Source organism: Eulemur rufifrons, chromosome 8, assembly GCF_041146395.1.
Source record: "Eulemur rufifrons isolate Redbay chromosome 8, OSU_ERuf_1, whole genome shotgun sequence".
NCBI lineage: Eukaryota > Metazoa > Chordata > Mammalia > Primates > Lemuridae > Eulemur > Eulemur rufifrons.
This window is the reverse complement of record NC_090990.1, coordinates 94898178-94918898: the sequence shown is the minus strand read 5'-3', so window position 1 is coordinate 94918898 and position 20721 is coordinate 94898178. Positions and strand designations below refer to the sequence as shown.

The 20721-nt window shown below is 62.0% G+C and overlaps 12 non-coding genes across 12 annotated transcripts; 6 read left to right on the top strand and 6 right to left on the bottom strand.

The window, feature by feature from the left end:
- Nucleotides 1-203: 203 nt before the first annotated feature.
- On the top strand, nt 204-286 carry TRNAL-CAG (transfer RNA leucine (anticodon CAG)). The gene has a single exon. It is a non-coding gene; the product is annotated as a tRNA-Leu (tRNA).
- A 929-nt stretch (nt 287-1215) lies between these two features.
- Nucleotides 1216-1286, top strand: TRNAG-GCC (transfer RNA glycine (anticodon GCC)). Its single transcript has one exon. It is a non-coding gene; the product is annotated as a tRNA-Gly (tRNA).
- A 4981-nt stretch (nt 1287-6267) lies between these two features.
- Nucleotides 6268-6339, bottom strand: TRNAE-CUC (transfer RNA glutamic acid (anticodon CUC)). The gene has a single exon. It is a non-coding gene; the product is annotated as a tRNA-Glu (tRNA).
- Nucleotides 6340-6620: 281 nt separating this feature from the next.
- Nucleotides 6621-6692, bottom strand: TRNAG-UCC (transfer RNA glycine (anticodon UCC)). The gene has a single exon. It is a non-coding gene; the product is annotated as a tRNA-Gly (tRNA).
- Nucleotides 6693-7483: 791 nt separating this feature from the next.
- On the bottom strand, nt 7484-7555 carry TRNAD-GUC (transfer RNA aspartic acid (anticodon GUC)). Its single transcript has one exon. It is a non-coding gene; the product is annotated as a tRNA-Asp (tRNA).
- Nucleotides 7556-8193: 638 nt separating this feature from the next.
- TRNAL-CAG (transfer RNA leucine (anticodon CAG)) lies at nt 8194-8276 on the top strand. The gene has a single exon. It is a non-coding gene; the product is annotated as a tRNA-Leu (tRNA).
- Nucleotides 8277-9205: 929 nt separating this feature from the next.
- On the top strand, nt 9206-9276 carry TRNAG-GCC (transfer RNA glycine (anticodon GCC)). The gene has a single exon. It is a non-coding gene; the product is annotated as a tRNA-Gly (tRNA).
- Nucleotides 9277-14260: 4984 nt separating this feature from the next.
- Nucleotides 14261-14332, bottom strand: TRNAE-CUC (transfer RNA glutamic acid (anticodon CUC)). The gene has a single exon. It is a non-coding gene; the product is annotated as a tRNA-Glu (tRNA).
- A 281-nt stretch (nt 14333-14613) lies between these two features.
- Nucleotides 14614-14685, bottom strand: TRNAG-UCC (transfer RNA glycine (anticodon UCC)). Its single transcript has one exon. It is a non-coding gene; the product is annotated as a tRNA-Gly (tRNA).
- A 797-nt stretch (nt 14686-15482) lies between these two features.
- TRNAD-GUC (transfer RNA aspartic acid (anticodon GUC)) lies at nt 15483-15554 on the bottom strand. Its single transcript has one exon. It is a non-coding gene; the product is annotated as a tRNA-Asp (tRNA).
- Nucleotides 15555-16192: 638 nt separating this feature from the next.
- TRNAL-CAG (transfer RNA leucine (anticodon CAG)) lies at nt 16193-16275 on the top strand. Its single transcript has one exon. It is a non-coding gene; the product is annotated as a tRNA-Leu (tRNA).
- A 929-nt stretch (nt 16276-17204) lies between these two features.
- TRNAG-GCC (transfer RNA glycine (anticodon GCC)) lies at nt 17205-17275 on the top strand. The gene has a single exon. It is a non-coding gene; the product is annotated as a tRNA-Gly (tRNA).
- Nucleotides 17276-20721: the final 3446 nt, after the last annotated feature.

Genomic DNA, 20721 nt, shown 5'->3' with positions numbered 1-20721 from the left:
CTGGGTCCGGGGCGGGGACCTGGGGGAGCGCGGGCCTGGAGGAGTGGGGGCGTCGACGCCGGAGCGAGCCGCGCCTGCTCGCACGGCTCTCCCCCCTCTGACGGCGCGGCCGGTCTTTTGCGCACCGGGCAAGGCGCCGGCCAAGGGCGCCGGCGTTGGCGCCGCGTCGCAGCCAGGCGAGTGGCGTGGCGCCCGGGTCCGCCGTCAGGGTGGCCGAGCGGTCTAAGGCGCTGCGTTCAGGTCGCAGTCTCCCCTGGAGGCGTGGGTTCGAATCCCACTCCTGACAAGCACACCTTTTGGCCCGCCCGCCGGATGCCCGGTCCCCCAGCGCCCGGGCAAAGCCCACCGCAACCCTTGTCCACCTTACTCTGCCTTCCTGCCTCGCGCTCGCGCTCGCGCCCGCGCCCTTGACGCACGCCTCTCAAACGCAGCAACTGCTCAGGCACATGCCTTCTTCCTGCTCACGCGCTGGCGTCGCAGAAATACCCCAGTACCGGGACCCAGCGCCCTCCACCCTCTGCCAATTGACATCCGGACAGACCCACTCCCCGCCAAGTCACACATCCCTCTGACTGGGCCCCACACCTGGACGCTTCAGTACCTCGCTGTCCACCTTCCTCGCTTTTCCGCGCCTTTCTCCTCCGCCCCTCCCCCTGCCGCACCCCTCTCCGCCCCCTCCTCCCTGCAACACAGCCCGACCCCGTTTGCACCACCCGCACCCAAGCGTTCGGCCCCGATCTGTCCGCTGTGGAGTGCCAGCCCCCCCGCCCCCGCCCCGTTTCGCCCTCCAGCTCCTGCCGCGAGGACAGCGACACGCTCTCCGAGCCGCGCACTTCTGCAACCAGAGCCACACCACCCGACATGCCGTCCTTTCCACCCACCCTCGCGGCCCCCGCCTGGCGTCCGGGCGCGGGCCAGGGCCGCTCCCTCTCCTGGCTTCCTCTGGCGACACCGACAGCCCGTCCCGCCGCCCTGGGCGACAGAGAAAGCCCAGGACCCGGCGTACCCGCCCCTCTCCCTGAGCGGGCGCGCGCGCCCCAGTGCCCTCGACGTGACCCGAGCCTCTCCTACCGGTCGACCGTCGGCTCCCGGCCCCATCGGGCCCCTGGTGCGCGCTCAAACGCAGCAGATGCCCGCGGCGGTGGGCGGTGACCAGGGGCCGGCGGCCGGTGGCCAGCGCCACTGTGGGATCCTCTGTGGGTGCCCGGCCCCAGTGCATGGGTGGTTCAGTGGTAGAATTCTCGCCTGCCACGCGGGAGGCCCGGGTTCGATTCCCGGCCCATGCAGCCCACCGTCCCCTTTTGGCCCTGCAGCCACAAATGCCTGGCGGCGCTCCACTCAGCCTCCTCCTTCCAGCGGAGCCGCAAGCGCCTGTCCCACACCAGCTCCGCCCGCCAGCCAGCGCACCCCACCTCTGCCCCTTCCCCCCGCACCTCTCTCGCCCCGGCCCAAGAAGCCGGTCGTCCACGCCCCCCGAGACACCTTTCCAGCTCAGCTCAGCCACGCTCCCGCCACACACCTACCTGGTCCCCATTCTCTTCATTGGCCTGCCGCCGCCTCACTCCGCACACGCATTTCACCTCAAGGAATACCACCAGGCGCCACACGCTTGCACTCGCCCGCCGCACCTCTTCTCTTCGCCTTTCACCACGTTGCCTCGCTCTCTGGCTCCCCGCACCCTGAGAAGCTGTCGTGGCTGCCCAACCCATAGCAAGGACAGCGAGTCTCTGAAGACTGGCGCACACATCACCTTCTCCTGGAGGGTCACATAGTCCTTAAACCACACGAGCAAATTGAAAAGCACACGGACAATATCATCGCATATGCACGGTCCGGATTCAGTGCATTGCGCTCATCCACCGTATGTCTCCCAGTCCGCCACGCACCACCCACCGCCACCGAGAACCCCCCCACCCGAACCCCAATCCGCAGCTTTTGCCAACGTTCGTGCAGTTGCATATCTGTCCCTCGGGTCTCTTCTACTCTCAGCCCCAAACACACACCTGAGACTGTGAACGTGTGTCCTGATGAGGGGTTATTTAGGTCTCGGATCCAGTTGCATCCCCTACCCTTTTCGGACCTTGCCCAGACCCGCTCTCTCATGCTCTCAGCCTTACCCTTGCCTGCTCCCCCACCAGCCTTCAGCCCCAGCCTCACTCTTTAGTCTGACCGTATGGCGGCCCAGCACCCCAATCTCGCCCACGGGGGGTCCTCTCTGACCGCACGGGCTTCCATCTTGGGTCTTGCCTGGACCACAGCCCACTCACACACAAGCTGGCAATCTGCTGTTCCTGCCAGCCTCCAGTCTCGCCCTCCCTCCGCCACCTCCGACACCGCCCCCGCCTCTCCTTCTTCCCCCCACACAACTCAATCCACCCGCCCCCCAAACACCCCCCCCCGCACCCGCTGGCGCCAACACACAAACACACACACACACACACACACACACAGCCAGCCAGACGGACACACACACAGACACACACACACCCCGGGACCCAGCTTCCCAGCGCCCCTGTCTCACACGTCCTGCTCTAACGAACTCGCGTCCCCCCTCTCCCGGCCTCTCACAGGCTCCGGAGACACCCGCCACCTCCGCGGCCACCCGAGATCACGCAGGCCCACCCGCCCCAGGCGTCTGCGGAAGCCACGCCTGACTGGCCAGCCGCACCCCCAGCCCGTTCCAGCGAGTCCCGGGCTCCACCCGGACACCCTGGACTCCTTCTCCCACCCCACACCCCACACCCTGCAACCCACCCACACCCCCGACACATCCCCACTCCCAGCACTGTGGGCGGGCGTCCCTCCCCTTTATGGTGTCATGCCCTTTGCCCTGGGCTGTGTGAGATGACACCCACGGGAAGGGACACGCACGTCCATCGCTGCCACCCACTCACACCCACCCACGACACACTCGCGAGAGAACCTCCCCCGGTGATGGCAAGCTCCCCTGTCCCGACAGGGGCTCGTCTCCGCACGTGATACCGAGGCCTCAAGGTCCCCGCCGACGTCACAACGCAGATTAGTGCAGTACGTTGGACGTCAGTTGGACCTGCAAATAAAGTTCTGGCATGAAGCACACTGAGCCCTGCAGTGTCCTTTGGGGAGCAGCCACAGAATGAGATGGATAGAGATGGCGACGGGCAGCGGCTGGAGAGCCGGGTAGTAGACAGCAGGTAAGGCGGGAAGGGGAAACGATCAGGAATGAAATCTAGGCGCCGGACGTAGGGGCGCTCTCGGCATGTTCTTTGCCGTTCGGAGACCAGATGGAGAGCGTCGGGAATGAAATGCCCATCGGATGCCGGCCAGACGTCTATCTGGACACGCATCTCCCCACGCCGCCGCCGGTCGGCCTGGCTGTGCGGATTTCCCAACCCGCTCCTCAGTCTCCGCGCTTCCGCCTCCTCTGCCCGGTAGATCTAGCGAGTCGGACCTCTCAAGCCTCATTTTCATATCCAGCACCCACAAAGCAACCCAGACAACTCGACAGCCAACACCCCAAAAAAAAAAAAATCCCGTTAAAAAGCGGGCAAAGCTCATGAGTAGACACTTCTCAAAAGAAGACAGACGAATGGCCAACAGGATTATGAGAAAATGCTCAACGTCCCTCATCAACAGGGAAATGCCAAGCAAAACCACAATGAGCTATCATCTGCACCCAGTTAGAATGGCTAGTACTTAAAAAAGTAACAGACGCGGGCCGGAATCCGGAGAAAAGGGAACTCTTACATACTGTTGGTGGGAATGTCAATCCCCACAGCAATGGGGCCCGGGTGGGGGCGGGGAGGGGAGGATCCTAAATATTGTACGGAACCACTTATAAAAAGAAAAAGACCCGGAATGGCCAAAGCAATCCTGAGCACAAAGAACACAGCTGGAGGCATCACACTACCCGACTTGCAACTGTACTGCAGATCTATAGGAACCAAAACAGCATGGGACTGGTATAAAAACAGACACGTAGACCAATGGAACAGAGTAGAGAACCCAGAGATAGAATCCAGGCATTTGCAACCAAGGCACCTTCGAGCACGGTGCCAAGAGCATACAACGGGCAAGGGACAGTCTTCTCAATAAACGGTGTGGGGGAAAATCTGGACATCTATTAATATTTGCAGAAGAATGAGACTAGACCCCTATATCTCAGTGTATGCAGAAATCAAATCAAAATGGTTTAAAGGCTTAGACCTAAGACCTGAAACTTTGAAACTACTAGAAGGAAACATTGGACAAATGCTTCAGGACGTTGGTCTGGGCAGAGAGTTTTTGTGTAAGACCTCGAAAGCACAGGCAGCCAAAGCACAAAGAGTCAATTGGGACCGCATCAAGTTAAAACAAACAAACAAACCCAAAAAGCACAAAACAAAACAAAACAAAACAACAACAACAACAAACTTCTGCTCAGCAAAGGAAACAGTCAGAAAAGTGAAGAGACAACCCACGGAATGGGAGAAAGTATTTGCAAGCTGTCCATCTGACAAGGGGTTAATAACCAGAATGCACAAAGAGCTCAAACAACCCAATGGTACAACAAAACACAACACAACAAACCAAAAAACAAAAATGAGCAATCCGATTCAAAACTGGGCAAAAGCTCTGAACAGGCATTTCTCAAAAGAAGACATACAAATGGCTGACAGGTATATGAACAAACGCTCAACGCCACTAAGCATCGGAGAGATGCAAATCAAAACCACGATGGGATATATCATCTGTCACCCCAGTTGAAATGGCTCACATCAAAAAGACAGGCAATGTGACAGATGCTGGCGAGGATGTGGAGAAAGGGGAACCCTCCTGCATTGTTGGGGTGGGACTGTAAATGAGTACAGAACAGTAGGGAGACTGCTCCGAAGCCTAAGAATAGACCTCCCATAGATCCAGCAAGCCCGCTGCTGGGTCTGCATCCAAAGGAACAGAAATCCATACGTCAAAGGGATACCTGCACCCCCATGTTTACTGCAGCACTATTCACCATAGCCAAAGCACGGAATCGACCTAAGTGGCCATCAACGGGTGAATGGATACACAAAATGCGGTGTAGATATACACCATGGAATACTATTCGGCCACAGAAAAGGATGGAATCCTATGGTTTGCAGCCTCTTGGATAAAACTGAAGGTCATTGTGTTCAGCGAAATACGCCAGCCACAGAAAGACAAACATACATGTTCTCACGCATATGTGGGAGCTAAAGAAGTTGATCTCCTGGAGGGAGAGCCTGGGGAGGGTGCCAGGCGGTGGGGCATGGGGGCTTGAGGGGGGGGCGGGGGTGGGGGTAGGAGAATGAAGAGGGGTTGTTAAAGGGTACAGACAGACAGTTACGTAGAAGGAGTAAGTTCTGACTTCCCGCAGAAGATTGTAGTGAATATCGTTAATTAACAATGACGTGTATATTCCAACACAGCTAGAAGAGAAGACCTGAAAGGTGTTCAACACATATCAATAGTAATGATAAATTGTCAAGGTGATGGACGCCCTGACTGGATCCTTACACATTCTCTGCAGGTCCCCCCCAAATATGCACAAACCTCATGGATCAATAAAAAACCATTTTTATTTTTCAAAAAAGATTCGTTTTCACACCCCTGCCTCCCCAACGCCTTGCCTGGAGCCTCGGCTCCCACAAGCTCCACGCCCCCTTCCCGGTCATAAGCCACTGACACACGTGGAGCCCAATCAGGGGCCGGCGCCCGAGGCCAGGCACGGCGTGCAAAAGCAAGAGCGCTTGACCGCCTGAGTGGCGACGTCACAGACCGCAGACCCTCGTAAGTGGCCGAACCGGTGGGCGCAGATGTCCCAGCAAGGGAGAGCAGAAGTGGCGCGTGAGCCGCGTGGCTCGGCTTGGCGGAAGCGGCGCTGCTGGAGAGCCCTGGCCCGTTCGGGGGGCCAGAAGCGACTTGGGTATGTGTGTACGCGTGGTGGGTGCGTGGGTGCGTGTCTGCGTCTGTGTGTGTGGGTGTGGGTGTGCTCGCACGCGTGCGCGCGCGTGGCGAGTTTTTGTGTGTCCGGCGGCGGCCACGGGAGGGGAAAGGCTGTCGCGGCCAGGCGAGTCTGGGGCTGAGGAAGACCGGGAGCGAGGCGAGCGTCGGGCAAGGGAGAGCAGAGAAGCTGAAGGCCTGAAGGCGGCCAGCCGGGCCGAAAGGCCGGATGGGCAGAGGGGTCGGGCCGCACGTGGAGGGCGCTGGAGAAGCGAGCGAGTCCGTTGGTCAAAAGGGGAGGTGTGAAGACGCCGGCAAGGTTGGCAGGCAGTGCGAAAGAAGAAAGGCTTCCCTGACCGGGAATCGAACCCGGGCCGCGGCGGTGAGAGCGCCGAATCCTAACCACTAGACCACCAGGGAACGACGGCCAGCCTGCCATGCTTGCGCCTCCTGGACGCAGCGCCAGGGTCGCAAGCGCTGGCGGCGCTACCTTGGCGCTCGGCCCCGGCTTCGGTTTAAAACAAACACCAGCCACCCGCCGCCCCTGGCAATCGGCGTGCCCTGGCAGAGCTCCTCTACTTGCAGCGGCCTCCAGCCCCGCGCGCCCCCTGCCCCCGCCACACGCACACAGGGACACACGCACGCACGCAGCCCACCGGCCAAGGCCCCGCACCTGGACCTACAGCAAAAGGTCGGTCTAGTGCGTTGGCCGGGAATCGAACCCGGGTCAACTGCTTGGAAGGCAGCTATGCTCACCACTATACCACCAACGCCGCTCGGCCCCGGCAGCCCCGCCACGCCGGCCCGGGGCTGCCACGAGCGCCCCGCCGACGCCCGGCGCAGCCCTGCCCCGATGCCCCTCCCGCCCTCAGCTCCGCACTGCCAAGGTGCCAGCCGAGGCCGCCGCGCGCCCCACATGAGCAAGCCCGGCGCAGCTGCTCCGGACCGCCCGCCTCCTGCGTCTCTCTGGTGGCGCTCTAGCTGCCTTGCTGCCCCTGGGCCCTCGACTCCACGCCCCCCGCCCGCCCCGCGGGCTTGAGGGCTCGTCCGGCATCCTGCTCACCACACCGCTTCTCCACCAGGGACCCGGCGAGGCCACAGCCGGCACACGCGGCGCACTCACTGTTACGCCTGCCCTTCCCAACCCCACCTCCCCATTCCGGCCCCACCCCCCCGCCCGGCCTCCCCGCCCGCCCACGGGCCTGTGCGGTCGTCGTCGTCGTCGTCGTCTGGAGCCCATACCGACTCCCAATTTGGGGGGCGACGCTCGACGGGAGCCGTGGGGGCGCGAGGAGGCCGCTCCGATTATGCGAGCGAGAGGCCAGCGAGGAGGAAGGGGAAGGAGGTGGTGTGTGGGGGGGGGGTGCGGTGATCAAGGGAGCCAGGGTGCAGGGTGGCCCCTGGGAGGCCGAAAGGGGGACGGGGCACGGGGCCCATGCGGACCAGGCACCAGAGGGCGCCCGGCTGGAGGGCGGAGAGAGGAGAAGAAGGGCCCTTGGGCGCCAGAGGCTGGGTCCCGCATGGGGCGGCCGGGACCCAGGCGGTGGCCAAAAAGGGCAGCTGCCTCCCCGTCGGGGAATCGAACCCCGGTCTCCCGCGTGACAGGCGGGGATACTCACCACTATACTAACGAGAACGGCGGTGACGGTGGCCCGGGTGGCAGACCCCTCTGCGACCCGCCCACGCCTAGTGCCGCCTTCCTCTCCCTGCCCACCGCAGGCGGCCCGCACGTGCCCGACCCCCAAAACACCGCACCCCCGCCGCCGCCGGCGCTGCTGCTTCACCCCCGCCCCCACCCCCCGTCGCCGAAGCCAGCCTGCCGCGACTCCCAACAAAGCACCCTCCGACCCCGCCCGGACCCAGAGCCGCACCCCGACCTCTGTGTACCTCGGTGCAGTGGAACCTCCCAGTGCGCCCTCCCTGCTGCCTCCAGCGCGGGTATGGGGATGGCGCCTGGACGAAGAGGCGCGGGCGAGCGAGCAAGGCTGCGAGGAGGTGGAGGGCGCGCGCCGTGCTGCAGCGCGCGAGGAGAGGCGCGGGTGGGGGCCGGCGGCAGGCGGGCCCCATGCGGCTGGGTCCGGGGCGGGGACCTGGGGGAGCGCGGGCCTGGAGGAGTGGGGGCGTCGACGCCGGAGCGAGCCGCGCCTGCTCGCACGGCTCTCCCCCCTCTGACGGCGCGGCCGGTCTTTTGCGCACCGGGCAAGGCGCCGGCCAAGGGCGCCGGCGTTGGCGCCGCGTCGCAGCCAGGCGAGCGGCGTGGCGCCCGGGTCCGCCGTCAGGGTGGCCGAGCGGTCTAAGGCGCTGCGTTCAGGTCGCAGTCTCCCCTGGAGGCGTGGGTTCGAATCCCACTCCTGACAAGCACACCTTTTGGCCCGCCCGCCGGATGCCCGGTCCCCCAGCGCCCGGGCAAAGCCCACCGCAACCCTTGTCCACCTTACTCTGCCTTCCTGCCTCGCGCTCGCGCTCGCGCCCGCGCCCTTGACGCACGCCTCTCAAACGCAGCAACTGCTCAGGCACATGCCTTCTTCCTGCTCACGCGCTGGCGTCGCAGAAATACCCCAGTACCGGGACCCAGCGCCCTCCACCCTCTGCCAATTGACATCCGGACAGACCCACTCCCCGCCAAGTCACACATCCCTCTGACTGGGCCCCACACCTGGACGCTTCAGTACCTCGCTGTCCACCTTCCTCGCTTTTCCGCGCCTTTCTCCTCCGCCCCTCCCCCTGCCGCACCCCTCTCCGCCCCCTCCTCCCTGCAACACAGCCCGACCCCGTTTGCACCACCCGCACCCAAGCGTTCGGCCCCGATCTGTCCGCTGTGGAGTGCCAGCCCCCCCGCCCCCGCCCCGTTTCGCCCTCCAGCTCCTGCCGCGAGGACAGCGACACGCTCTCCGAGCCGCGCACTTCTGCAACCAGAGCCACACCACCCGACATGCCGTCCTTTCCACCCACCCTCGCGGCCCCCGCCTGGCGTCCGGGCGCGGGCCAGGGCCGCTCCCTCTCCTGGCTTCCTCTGGCGACACCGACAGCCCGTCCCGCCGCCCTGGGCGACAGAGAAAGCCCAGGACCCGGCGTACCCGCCCCTCTCCCTGAGCGGGCGCGCGCGCCCCAGTGCCCTCGACGTGACCCGAGCCTCTCCTACCGGTCGACCGTCGGCTCCCGGCCCCATCGGGCCCCTGGTGCGCGCTCAAACGCAGCAGATGCCCGCGGCGGTGGGCGGTGACCAGGGGCCGGCGGCCGGTGGCCAGCGCCACTGTGGGATCCTCTGTGGGTGCCCGGCCCCAGTGCATGGGTGGTTCAGTGGTAGAATTCTCGCCTGCCACCCGGGAGGCCCGGGTTCGATTCCCGGCCCATGCAGCCCACCGTCCCCTTTTGGCCCTGCAGCCACAAATGCCTGGCGGCGCTCCACTCAGCCTCCTCCTTCCAGCGGAGCCGCAAGCGCCTGTCCCACACCAGCTCCGCCCGCCAGCCAGCGCACCCCACCTCTGCCCCTTCCCCCCGCACCTCTCTCGCCCCGGCCCAAGAAGCCGGTCGTCCACGCCCCCCGAGACACCTTTCCAGCTCAGCTCAGCCACGCTCCCGCCACACACCTACCTGGTCCCCATTCTCTTCATTGGCCTGCCGCCGCCTCACTCCGCACACGCATTTCACCTCAAGGAATACCACCAGGCGCCACACGCTTGCACTCGCCCGCCGCACCTCTTCTCTTCGCCTTTCACCACGTTGCCTCGCTCTCTGGCTCCCCGCACCCTGAGAAGCTGTCGTGGCTGCCCAACCCATAGCAAGGACAGCGAGTCTCTGAAGACTGGCGCACACATCACCTTCTCCTGGAGGGTCACATAGTCCTTAAACCACACGAGCAAATTGAAAAGCACACGGACAATATCATCGCATATGCACGGTCCGGATTCAGTGCATTGCGCTCATCCACCGTATGTCTCCCAGTCCGCCACGCACCACCCACCGCCACCGAGAACCCCCCCACCCGAACCCCAATCCGCAGCTTTTGCCAACGTTCGTGCAGTTGCATATCTGTCCCTCGGGTCTCTTCTACTCTCAGCCCCAAACACACACCTGAGACTGTGAACGTGTGTCCTGATGAGGGGTTATTTAGGTCTCGGATCCAGTTGCATCCCCTACCCTTTTCGGACCTTGCCCAGACCCGCTCTCTCATGCTCTCAGCCTTACCCTTGCCTGCTCCCCCACCAGCCTTCAGCCCCAGCCTCACTCTTTAGTCTGACCGTATGGCGGCCCAGCACCCCAATCTCGCCCACTGGGGGTCCTCTCTGACCGCACGGGCTTCCATCTTGGGTCTTGCCTGGACCACAGCCCACTCACACACAGGCTGGCAATCTGCTGTTCCTGCCAGCCTCCAGTCTCGCCCTCCCTCCGCCACCTCCGACACCGCCCCCGCCTCTCCTTCTTCCCCCCACACAACTCAATCCACCCGCCCCCCAAACACCCCCCCCCCGCTCCCGCTGGCGCCAACACACAAACACACACACACACACACACACACACAGCCAGCCAGACGGACACACACACACACACACACACACCCCGGGACCCAGCTTCCCAGCGCCCCTGTCTCACACGTCCTGCTCTAACGAACTCGCGTCCCCCCTCTCCCGGCCTCTCACAGGCTCCGGAGACACCCGCCACCTCCGCGGCCACCCGAGATCACGCGGGCCCACCCGCCCCAGGCGTCTGCGGAAGCCACGCCTGACTGGCCAGCCGCACCCCCAGCCCGTTCCAGCGAGTCCCGGGCTCCACCCGGACACCCTGGACTCCTTCTCCCACCCCACACCCCACACCCTGCAACCCACCCACACCCCCGACACATCCCCACTCCCAGCACTGTGGGCGGGCGTCCCTCCCCTTTATGGTGTCATGCCCTTTGCCCTGGGCTGTGTGAGATGACACCCACGGGAAGGGACACGCACGTCCATCGCTGCCACCCACTCACACCCACCCACGACACACTCGCGAGAGAACCTCCCCCGGTGATGGCAAGCTCCCCTGTCCCGACAGGGGCTCGTCTCCGCACGTGATACCGAGGCCTCAAGGTCCCCGCCGACGTCACAACGCAGATTAGTGCAGTACGTTGGACGTCAGTTGGACCTGCAAATAAAGTTCTGGCATGAAGCACACTGAGCCCTGCAGTGTCCTTTGGGGAGCAGCCACAGAATGAGATGGATAGAGATGGCGACGGGCAGCGGCTGGAGAGCCGGGTAGTAGACAGCAGGTAAGGCGGGAAGGGGAAACGATCAGGAATGAAATCTAGGCGCCGGACGTAGGGGCGCTCTCGGCATGTTCTTTGCCGTTCGGAGACCAGATGGAGAGCGTCGGGAATGAAATGCCCATCGGATGCCGGCCAGACGTCTATCTGGACACGCATCTCCCCACGCCGCCGCCGGTCGGCCTGGCTGTGCGGATTTCCCAACCCGCTCCTCAGTCTCCGCGCTTCCGCCTCCTCTGCCCGGTAGATCTAGCGAGTCGGACCTCTCAAGCCTCATTTTCATATCCAGCACCCACAAAGCAACCCAGACAACTCGACAGCCAACACCCCCCCAAAAAAAAAAAATCCCGTTAAAAAGCGGGCAAAGCTCATGAGTAGACACTTCTCAAAAGAAGACAGACGAATGGCCAACAGGATTATGAGAAAATGCTCAACGTCCCTCATCAACAGGGAAATGCCAAGCAAAACCACAATGAGCTATCATCTGCACCCAGTTAGAATGGCTAGTACTTAAAAAAGTAACAGACGCGGGCCGGAATCCGGAGAAAAGGGAACTCTTACATACTGTTGGTGGGAATGTCAATCCCCACAGCAATGGGGCCCGGGTGGGGGCGGGGAGGGGAGGATCCTAAATATTGTACGGAACCACTTATAAAAAGAAAAAGACCCGGAATGGCCAAAGCAATCCTGAGCACAAAGAACACAGCTGGAGGCATCACACTACCCGACTTGCAACTGTACTGCAGATCTATAGGAACCAAAACAGCATGGGACTGGTATAAAAACAGACACGTAGACCAATGGAACAGAGTAGAGAACCCAGAGATAGAATCCAGGCATTTGCAACCAAGGCACCTTCGAGCACGGTGCCAAGAGCATACAACGGGCAAGGGACAGTCTTCTCAATAAACGGTGTGGGGGAAAATCTGGACATCTATTAATATTTGCAGAAGAATGAGACTAGACCCCTATATCTCAGTGTATGCAGAAATCAAATCAAAATGGTTTAAAGGCTTAGACCTAAGACCTGAAACTTTGAAACTACTAGAAGGAAACATTGGACAAATGCTTCAGGACGTTGGTCTGGGCAGAGAGTTTTTGTGTAAGACCTCGAAAGCACAGGCAGCCAAAGCACAAAGAGTCAATTGGGACCGCATCAAGTTAAAACAAACAAACAAACCCAAAAAGCACAAAACAAAACAAAACAAAACAACAACAACAACAAACTTCTGCTCAGCAAAGGAAACAGTCAGAAAAGTGAAGAGACAACCCACGGAATGGGAGAAAGTATTTGCAAGCTGTCCATCTGACAAGGGGTTAATAACCAGAATGCACAAAGAGCTCAAACAACCCAATGGTACAACAAAACACAACACAACAAACCAAAAAACAAAAATGAGCAATCCGATTCAAAACTGGGCAAAAGCTCTGAACAGGCATTTCTCAAAAGAAGACATACAAATGGCTGACAGGTATATGAACAAACGCTCAACGCCACTAAGCATCGGAGAGATGCAAATCAAAACCACGATGGGATATATCATCTGTCACCCCAGTTGAAATGGCTCACATCAAAAAGACAGGCAATGTGACAGATGCTGGCGAGGATGTGGAGAAAGGGGAACCCTCCTGCATTGTTGGGGTGGGACTGTAAATGAGTACAGAACAGTAGGGAGACTGCTCCGAAGCCTAAGAATAGACCTCCCATAGATCCAGCAAGCCCGCTGCTGGGTCTGCATCCAAAGGAACAGAAATCCATACGTCAAAGGGATACCTGCACCCCCATGTTTACTGCAGCACTATTCACCATAGCCAAAGCACGGAATCGACCTAAGTGGCCATCAACGGGTGAATGGATACACAAAATGCGGTGTAGATATACACCATGGAATACTATTCGGCCACAGAAAAGGATGGAATCCTATGGTTTGCAGCCTCTTGGATAAAACTGAAGGTCATTGTGTTCAGCGAAATACGCCAGCCACAGAAAGACAAACATACATGTTCTCACGCATATGTGGGAGCTAAAGAAGTTGATCTCCTGGAGGGAGAGCCTGGGGAGGGTGCCAGGCGGTGGGGCATGGGGGCTTGAGGGGGGGGCGGGGGTGGGGGTAGGAGAATGAAGAGGGGTTGTTAAAGGGTACAGACAGACAGTTACGTAGAAGGAGTAAGTTCTGACTTCCCGCAGAAGATTGTAGTGAATATCGTTAATTAACAATGACGTGTATATTCCAACACAGCTAGAAGAGAAGACCTGAAAGGTGTTCAACACATATCAATAGTAATGATAAATTGTCAAGGTGATGGACGCCCTGACTGGATCCTTACACATTCTCTGCAGGTCCCCCCCAAATATGCACAAACCTCATGGATCAATAAAAAACCATTTTTATTTTTCAAAAAAGATTCGTTTTCACACCCCTGCCTCCCCAACGCCTTGCCTGGAGCCTCGGCTCCCACAAGCTCCACGCCCCCTTCCCGGTCATAAGCCACTGACACACGTGGAGCCCAATCAGGGGCCGGCGCCCGAGGCCAGGCACGGCGTGCAAAAGCAAGAGCGCTTGACCGCCTGAGTGGCGACGTCACAGACCGCAGACCCTCGTAAGTGGCCGAACCGGTGGGCGCAGATGTCCCAGCAAGGGAGAGCAGAAGTGGCGCGTGAGCCGCGTGGCTCGGCTTGGCGGAAGCGGCGCTGCTGGAGAGCCCTGGCCCGTTCGGGGGGCCAGAAGCGACTTGGGTATGTGTGTACGCGTGGTGGGTGCGTGGGTGCGTGTCTGCGTCTGTGTGTGTGGGTGTGGGTGTGCTCGCACGCGTGCGCGCGCGTGGCGAGTTTTTGTGTGTCCGGCGGCGGCCACGGGAGGGGAAAGGCTGTCGCGGCCAGGCGAGTCTGGGGCTGAGGAAGACCGGGAGCGAGGCGAGCGTCGGGCAAGGGAGAGCAGAGAAGCTGAAGGCCTGAAGGCGGCCAGCCGGGCCGAAAGGCCGGATGGGCAGAGGGGTCGGGCCGCACGTGGAGGGCGCTGGAGAAGCGAGCGAGTCCGTTGGTCAAAAGGGGAGGTGTGAAGACGCCGGCAAGGTTGGCAGGCAGTGCGAAAGAAGAAAGGCTTCCCTGACCGGGAATCGAACCCGGGCCGCGGCGGTGAGAGCGCCGAATCCTAACCACTAGACCACCAGGGAACGACGGCCAGCCTGCCATGCTTGCGCCTCCTGGACGCAGCGCCAGGGTCGCAAGCGCTGGCGGCGCTACCTTGGCGCTCGGCCCCGGCTTCGGTTTAAAACAAACACCAGCCACCCGCCGCCCCTGGCAATCGGCGTGCCCTGGCAGAGCTCCTCTACTTGCAGCGGCCTCCAGCCCCGCGCGCCCCCTGCCCCCGCCACACGCACACAGGGACACACGCACGCACGCAGCCCACCGGCCAAGGCCCCGCACCTGGACCTACAGCAAAAGGTCGGTCTAGTGCGTTGGCCGGGAATCGAACCCGGGTCAACTGCTTGGAAGGCAGCTATGCTCACCACTATACCACCAACGCCGCTCGGCCCCGGCAGCCCCGCCACGCCGGCCCGGGGCTGCCACGAGCGCCCCGCCGACGCCCGGCGCAGCCCTGCCCCGATGCCCCTCCCGCCCTCAGCTCCGCACTGCCAAGGTGCCAGCCGAGGCCGCCGCGCGCCCCACATGAGCAAGCCCGGCGCAGCTGCTCCGGACCGCCCGCCTCCTGCGTCTCTCTGGTGGCGCTCTAGCTGCCTTGCTGCCCCTGGGCCCTCGACTCCACGCCCCCCGCCCGCCCCGCGGGCTTGAGGGCTCGTCCGGCATCCTGCTCACCACACCGCTTCTCCACCAGGGACCCGGCGAGGCCACAGCCGGCACACGCGGCGCACTCACTGTTACGCCTGCCCTTCCCAACCCCACCTCCCCATTCCGGCCCCACCCCCCCGCCCGGCCTCCCCGCCCGCCCACGGGCCTGTGCGGTCGTCGTCGTCGTCGTCGTCGTCTGGAGCCCATACCGACTCCCAATTTGGGGGGCGACGCTCGACGGGAGCCGTGGGGGCGCGAGGAGGCCGCTCCGATTATGCGAGCGAGAGGCCAGCGAGGAGGAAGGGGAAGGAGGTGGTGTGTGGGGGGGGGGGGGTGCGGTGATCAAGGGAGCCAGGGTGCAGGGTGGCCCCTGGGAGGCCGAAAGGGGGACGGGGCACGGGGCCCATGCGGACCAGGCACCAGAGGGCGCCCGGCTGGAGGGCGGAGAGAGGAGAAGAAGGGCCCTTGGGCGCCAGAGGCTGGGTCCCGCATGGGGCGGCCGGGACCCAGGCGGTGGCCAAAAAGGGCAGCTGCCTCCCCGTCGGGGAATCGAACCCCGGTCTCCCGCGTGACAGGCGGGGATACTCACCACTATACTAACGAGGACGGCGGTGACGGTGGCCCGGGTGGCAGACCCCTCTGCGACCCGCCCACGCCTAGTGCCGCCTTCCTCTCCCTGCCCACCGCAGGCGGCCCGCACGTGCCCGACCCCCAAAACACCGCACCCCCGCCGCCGCCGGCGCTGCTGCTTCACCCCCGCCCCCACCCCCCGTCGCCGAAGCCAGCCTGCCGCAACTCCCAACAAAGCACCCTCCGACCCCGCCCGGACCCAGAGCCGCACCCCGACCTCTGTGTACCTCGGTGCAGTGGAACCTCCCAGTGCGCCCTCCCTGCTGCCTCCAGCGCGGGTATGGGGATGGCGCCTGGACGAAGAGGCGCGGGCGAGCGAGCAAGGCTGCGAGGAGGTGGAGGGCGCGCGCCGTGCTGCAGCGCGCGAGGAGAGGCGCGGGTGGGGGCCGGCGGCAGGCGGGCCCCATGCGGCTGGGTCCGGGGCGGGGACCTGGGGGAGCGCGGGCCTGGAGGAGTGGGGGCGTCGACGCCGGAGCGAGCCGCGCCTGCTCGCACGGCTCTCCCCCCTCTGACGGCGCGGCCGGTCTTTTGCGCACCGGGCAAGGCGCCGGCCAAGGGCGCCGGCGTTGGCGCCGCGTCGCAGCCAGGCGAGCGGCGTGGCGCCCGGGTCCGCCGTCAGGGTGGCCGAGCGGTCTAAGGCGCTGCGTTCAGGTCGCAGTCTCCCCTGGAGGCGTGGGTTCGAATCCCACTCCTGACAAGCACACCTTTTGGCCCGCCCGCCGGATGCCCGGTCCCCCAGCGCCCGGGCAAAGCCCACCGCAACCCTTGTCCACCTTACTCTGCCTTCCTGCCTCGCGCTCGCGCTCGCGCCCGCGCCCTTGACGCACGCCTCTCAAACGCAGCAACTGCTCAGGCACATGCCTTCTTCCTGCTCACGCGCTGGCGTCGCAGAAATACCCCAGTACCGGGACCCAGCGCCCTCCACCCTCTGCCAATTGACATCCGGACAGACCCACTCCCCGCCAAGTCACACATCCCTCTGACTGGGCCCCACACCTGGACGCTTCAGTACCTCGCTGTCCACCTTCCTCGCTTTTCCGCGCCTTTCTCCTCCGCCCCTCCCCCTGCCGCACCCCTCTCCGCCCCCTCCTCCCTGCAACACAGCCCGACCCCGTTTGCACCACCCGCACCCAAGCGTTCGGCCCCGATCTGTCCGCTGTGGAGTGCCAGCCCCCCCGCCCCCGCCCCGTTTCGCCCTCCAGCTCCTGCCGCGAGGACAGCGACACGCTCTCCGAGCCGCGCACTTCTGCAACCAGAGCCACACCACCCGACATGCCGTCCTTTCCACCCACCCTCGCGGCCCCCGCCTGGCGTCCGGGCGCGGGCCAGGGCCGCTCCCTCTCCTGGCTTCCTCTGGCGACACCGACAGCCCGTCCCGCCGCCCTGGGCGACAGAGAAAGCCCAGGACCCGGCGTACCCGCCCCTCTCCCTGAGCGGGCGCGCGCGCCCCAGTGCCCTCGACGTGACCCGAGCCTCTCCTACGGGTCGACCGTCGGCTCCCGGCCCCATCGGGCCCCTGGTGCGCGCTCAAACGCAGCAGATGCCCGCGGCGGTGGGCGGTGACCAGGGGCCGGCGGCCGGTGGCCAGCGCCACTGTGGGATCCTCTGTGGGTGCCCGGCCCCAGTGCATGGGTGGTTCAGTGGTAGAATTCTCGCCTGCCACGCGGGAGGCCCGGGTTCGATTCCCGGCCCATGCAGCCCACCGTCCCCTTTTGGCCCTGCAGCCACAAATGCCTGGCGGCGCTCCACTCAGCCTCCTCCTTCCAGCGGAGCCGCAAGCGCCTGTCCCACACCAGCTCCGCCCGCCAGCCAGCGCACCCCACCTCTGCCCCTTCCCCCCGCACCTCTCTCGCCCCGGCCCAAGAAGCCGGTCGTCCACGCCCCCCGAGACACCTTTCCAGCTCAGCTCAGCCACGCTCCCGCCACACACCTACCTGGTCCCCATTCTCTTCATTGGCCTGCCGCCGCCTCACTCCGCACACGCATTTCACCTCAAGGAATACCACCAGGCGCCACACGCTTGCACTCGCCCGCCGCACCTCTTCTCTTCGCCTTTCACCACGTTGCCTCGCTCTCTGGCTCCCCGCACCCTGAGAAGCTGTCGTGGCTGCCCAACCCATAGCAAGGACAGCGAGTCTCTGAAGACTGGCGCACACATCACCTTCTCCTGGAGGGTCACATAGTCCTTAAACCACACGAGCAAATTGAAAAGCACACGGACAATATCATCGCATATGCACGGTCCGGATTCAGTGCATTGCGCTCATCCACCGTATGTCTCCCAGTCCGCCACGCACCACCCACCGCCACCGAGAACCCCCCCACCCGAACCCCAATCCGCAGCTTTTGCCAACGTTCGTGCAGTTGCATATCTGTCCCTCGGGTCTCTTCTACTCTCAGCCCCAAACACACACCTGAGACTGTGAACGTGTGTCCTGATGAGGGGTTATTTAGGTCTCGGATCCAGTTGCATCCCCTACCCTTTTCGGACCTTGCCCAGACCCGCTCTCTCATGCTCTCAGCCTTACCCTTGCCTGCTCCCCCACCAGCCTTCAGCCCCAGCCTCACTCTTTAGTCTGACCGTATGGCGGCCCAGCACCCCAATCTCGCCCACGGGGGGTCCTCTCTGACCGCACGGGCTTCCATCTTGGGTCTTGCCTGGACCACAGCCCACTCACACACAGGCTGGCAATCTGCTGTTCCTGCCAGCCTCCAGTCTCGCCCTCCCTCCGCCACCTCCGACACCGCCCCCGCCTCTCCTTCTTCCCCCCACACAACTCAATCCACCCGCCCCCCAAACACCCCCCCCCCCGCTCCCGCTGGCGCCAACACACACACACACACACACACACACACAGCCAGCCAGACGGACACACACACACACACACACACACCCCGGGACCCAGCTTCCCAGCGCCCCTGTCTCACACGTCCTGCTCTAACGAACTCGCGTCCCCCCTCTCCCGGCCTCTCACAGGCTCCGGAGACACCCGCCACCTCCGCGGCCACCCGAGATCACGCGGGCCCACCCGCCCCAGGCGTCTGCGGAAGCCACGCCTGACTGGCCAGCCGCACCCCCAGCCCGTTCCAGCGAGTCCCGGGCTCCACCCGGACACCCTGGACTCCTTCTCCCACCCCACACCCCACACCCTGCAACCCACCCACACCCCGACACATCCCCACTCCCAGCACTGTGGGCGGGCGTCCCTCCCCTTTATGGTGTCATGCCCTTTGCCCTGGGCTGTGTGAGATGACACCCACGGGAAGGGACACGCACGTCCATCGCTGCCACCCACTCACACCCACCCACGACACACTCGCGAGAGAACCTCCCCCGGTGATGGCAAGCTCCCCTGTCCCGACAGGGGCTCGTCTCCGCACGTGATACCGAGGCCTCAAGGTCCCCGCCGACGTCACAACGCAGATTAGTGCAGTACGTTGGACGTCAGTTGGACCTGCAAATAAAGTTCTGGCATGAAGCACACTGAGCCCTGCAGTGTCCTTTGGGGAGCAGCCACAGAATGAGATGGATAGAGATGGCGACGGGCAGCGGCTGGAGAGCCGGGTAGTAGACAGCAGGTAAGGCGGGAAGGGGAAACGATCAGGAATGAAATCTAGGCGCCGGACGTAGGGGCGCTCTCGGCATGTTCTTTGCCGTTCGGAGACCAGATGGAGAGCGTCGGGAATGAAATGCCCATCGGATGCCGGCCAGACGTCTATCTGGACACGCATCTCCCCACGCCGCCGCCGGTCGGCCTGGCTGTGCGGATTTCCCAACCCGCTCCTCAGTCTCCGCGCTTCCGCCTCCTCTGCCCGGTAGATCTAGCGAGTCGGACCTCTCAAGCCTCATTTTCATATCCAGCACCCACAAAGCAACCCAGACAACTCGACAGCCAACACCCCCCCAAAAAAAAAAAATCCCGTTAAAAAGCGGGCAAAGCTCATGAGTAGACACTTCTCAAAAGAAGACAGACGAATGGCCAACAGGATTATGAGAAAATGCTCAACGTCCCTCATCAACAGGGAAATGCCAAGCAAAACCACAATGAGCTATCATCTGCACCCAGTTAGAATGGCTAGTACTTAAAAAAGTAACAGACGCGGGCCGGAATCCGGAGAAAAGGGAACTCTTACATACTGTTGGTGGGAATGTCAATCCCCACAGCAATGGGGCCCGGGTGGGGGCGGGGAGGGGAGGATCCTAAATATTGTACGGAACCACTTATAAAAAGAAAAAGACCCGGAATGGCCAAAGCAATCCTGAGCACAAAGAACACAGCTGGAGGCATCACACTACCCGACTTGCAACTGTACTGCAGATCTATAGGAACCAAAACAGCATGGGACTGGTATAAAAACAGACACGTAGACCAATGGAACAGAGTAGAGAACCCAGAGATAGAATCCAGGCATTTGCAACCAAGGCACCTTCGAGCACGGTGCCAAGAGCATACAACGGGCAAGGGACAGTCTTCTCAATAAACGGTGTGGGGGAAAATCTGGACATCTATTAATATTTGCAGAAGAATGAGACTAGACCCCTATATCTCAGTGTATGCAGAAATCAAATCAAAATGGTTTAAAGGCTTAGACCTAAGACCTGAAACTTTGAAACTACTAGAAGGAAACATTGGACAAATGCTTCAGGACGTTGGTCTGGGCAGAGAGTTTTTGTGTAAGACCTCGAAAGCACAGGCAGCCAAAGCACAAAGAGTCAATTGGGACCGCATCAAGTTAAAACAAACAAACAAACCCAAAAAGCACAAAACAAAACAAAACAAAACAACAACAACAACAAACTTCTGCTCAGCAAAGGAAACAGTCAGAAAAGTGAAGAGACAACCCACGGAATGGGAGAAAGTATTTGCAAGCTGTCCATCTGACAAGGGGTTAATAACCAGAATGCACAAAGAGCTCAAACAACCCAATGGTACAACAAAACACAACACAACAAACCAAAAAACAAAAATGAGCAATCCGATTCAAAACTGGGCAAAAGCTCTGAACAGGCATTTCTCAAAAGAAGACATACAAATGGCTGACAGGTATATGAACAAACGCTCAACGCCACTAAGCATCGGAGAGATGCAAATCAAAACCACGATGGGATATATCATCTGTCACCCCAGTTGAAATGGCTCAC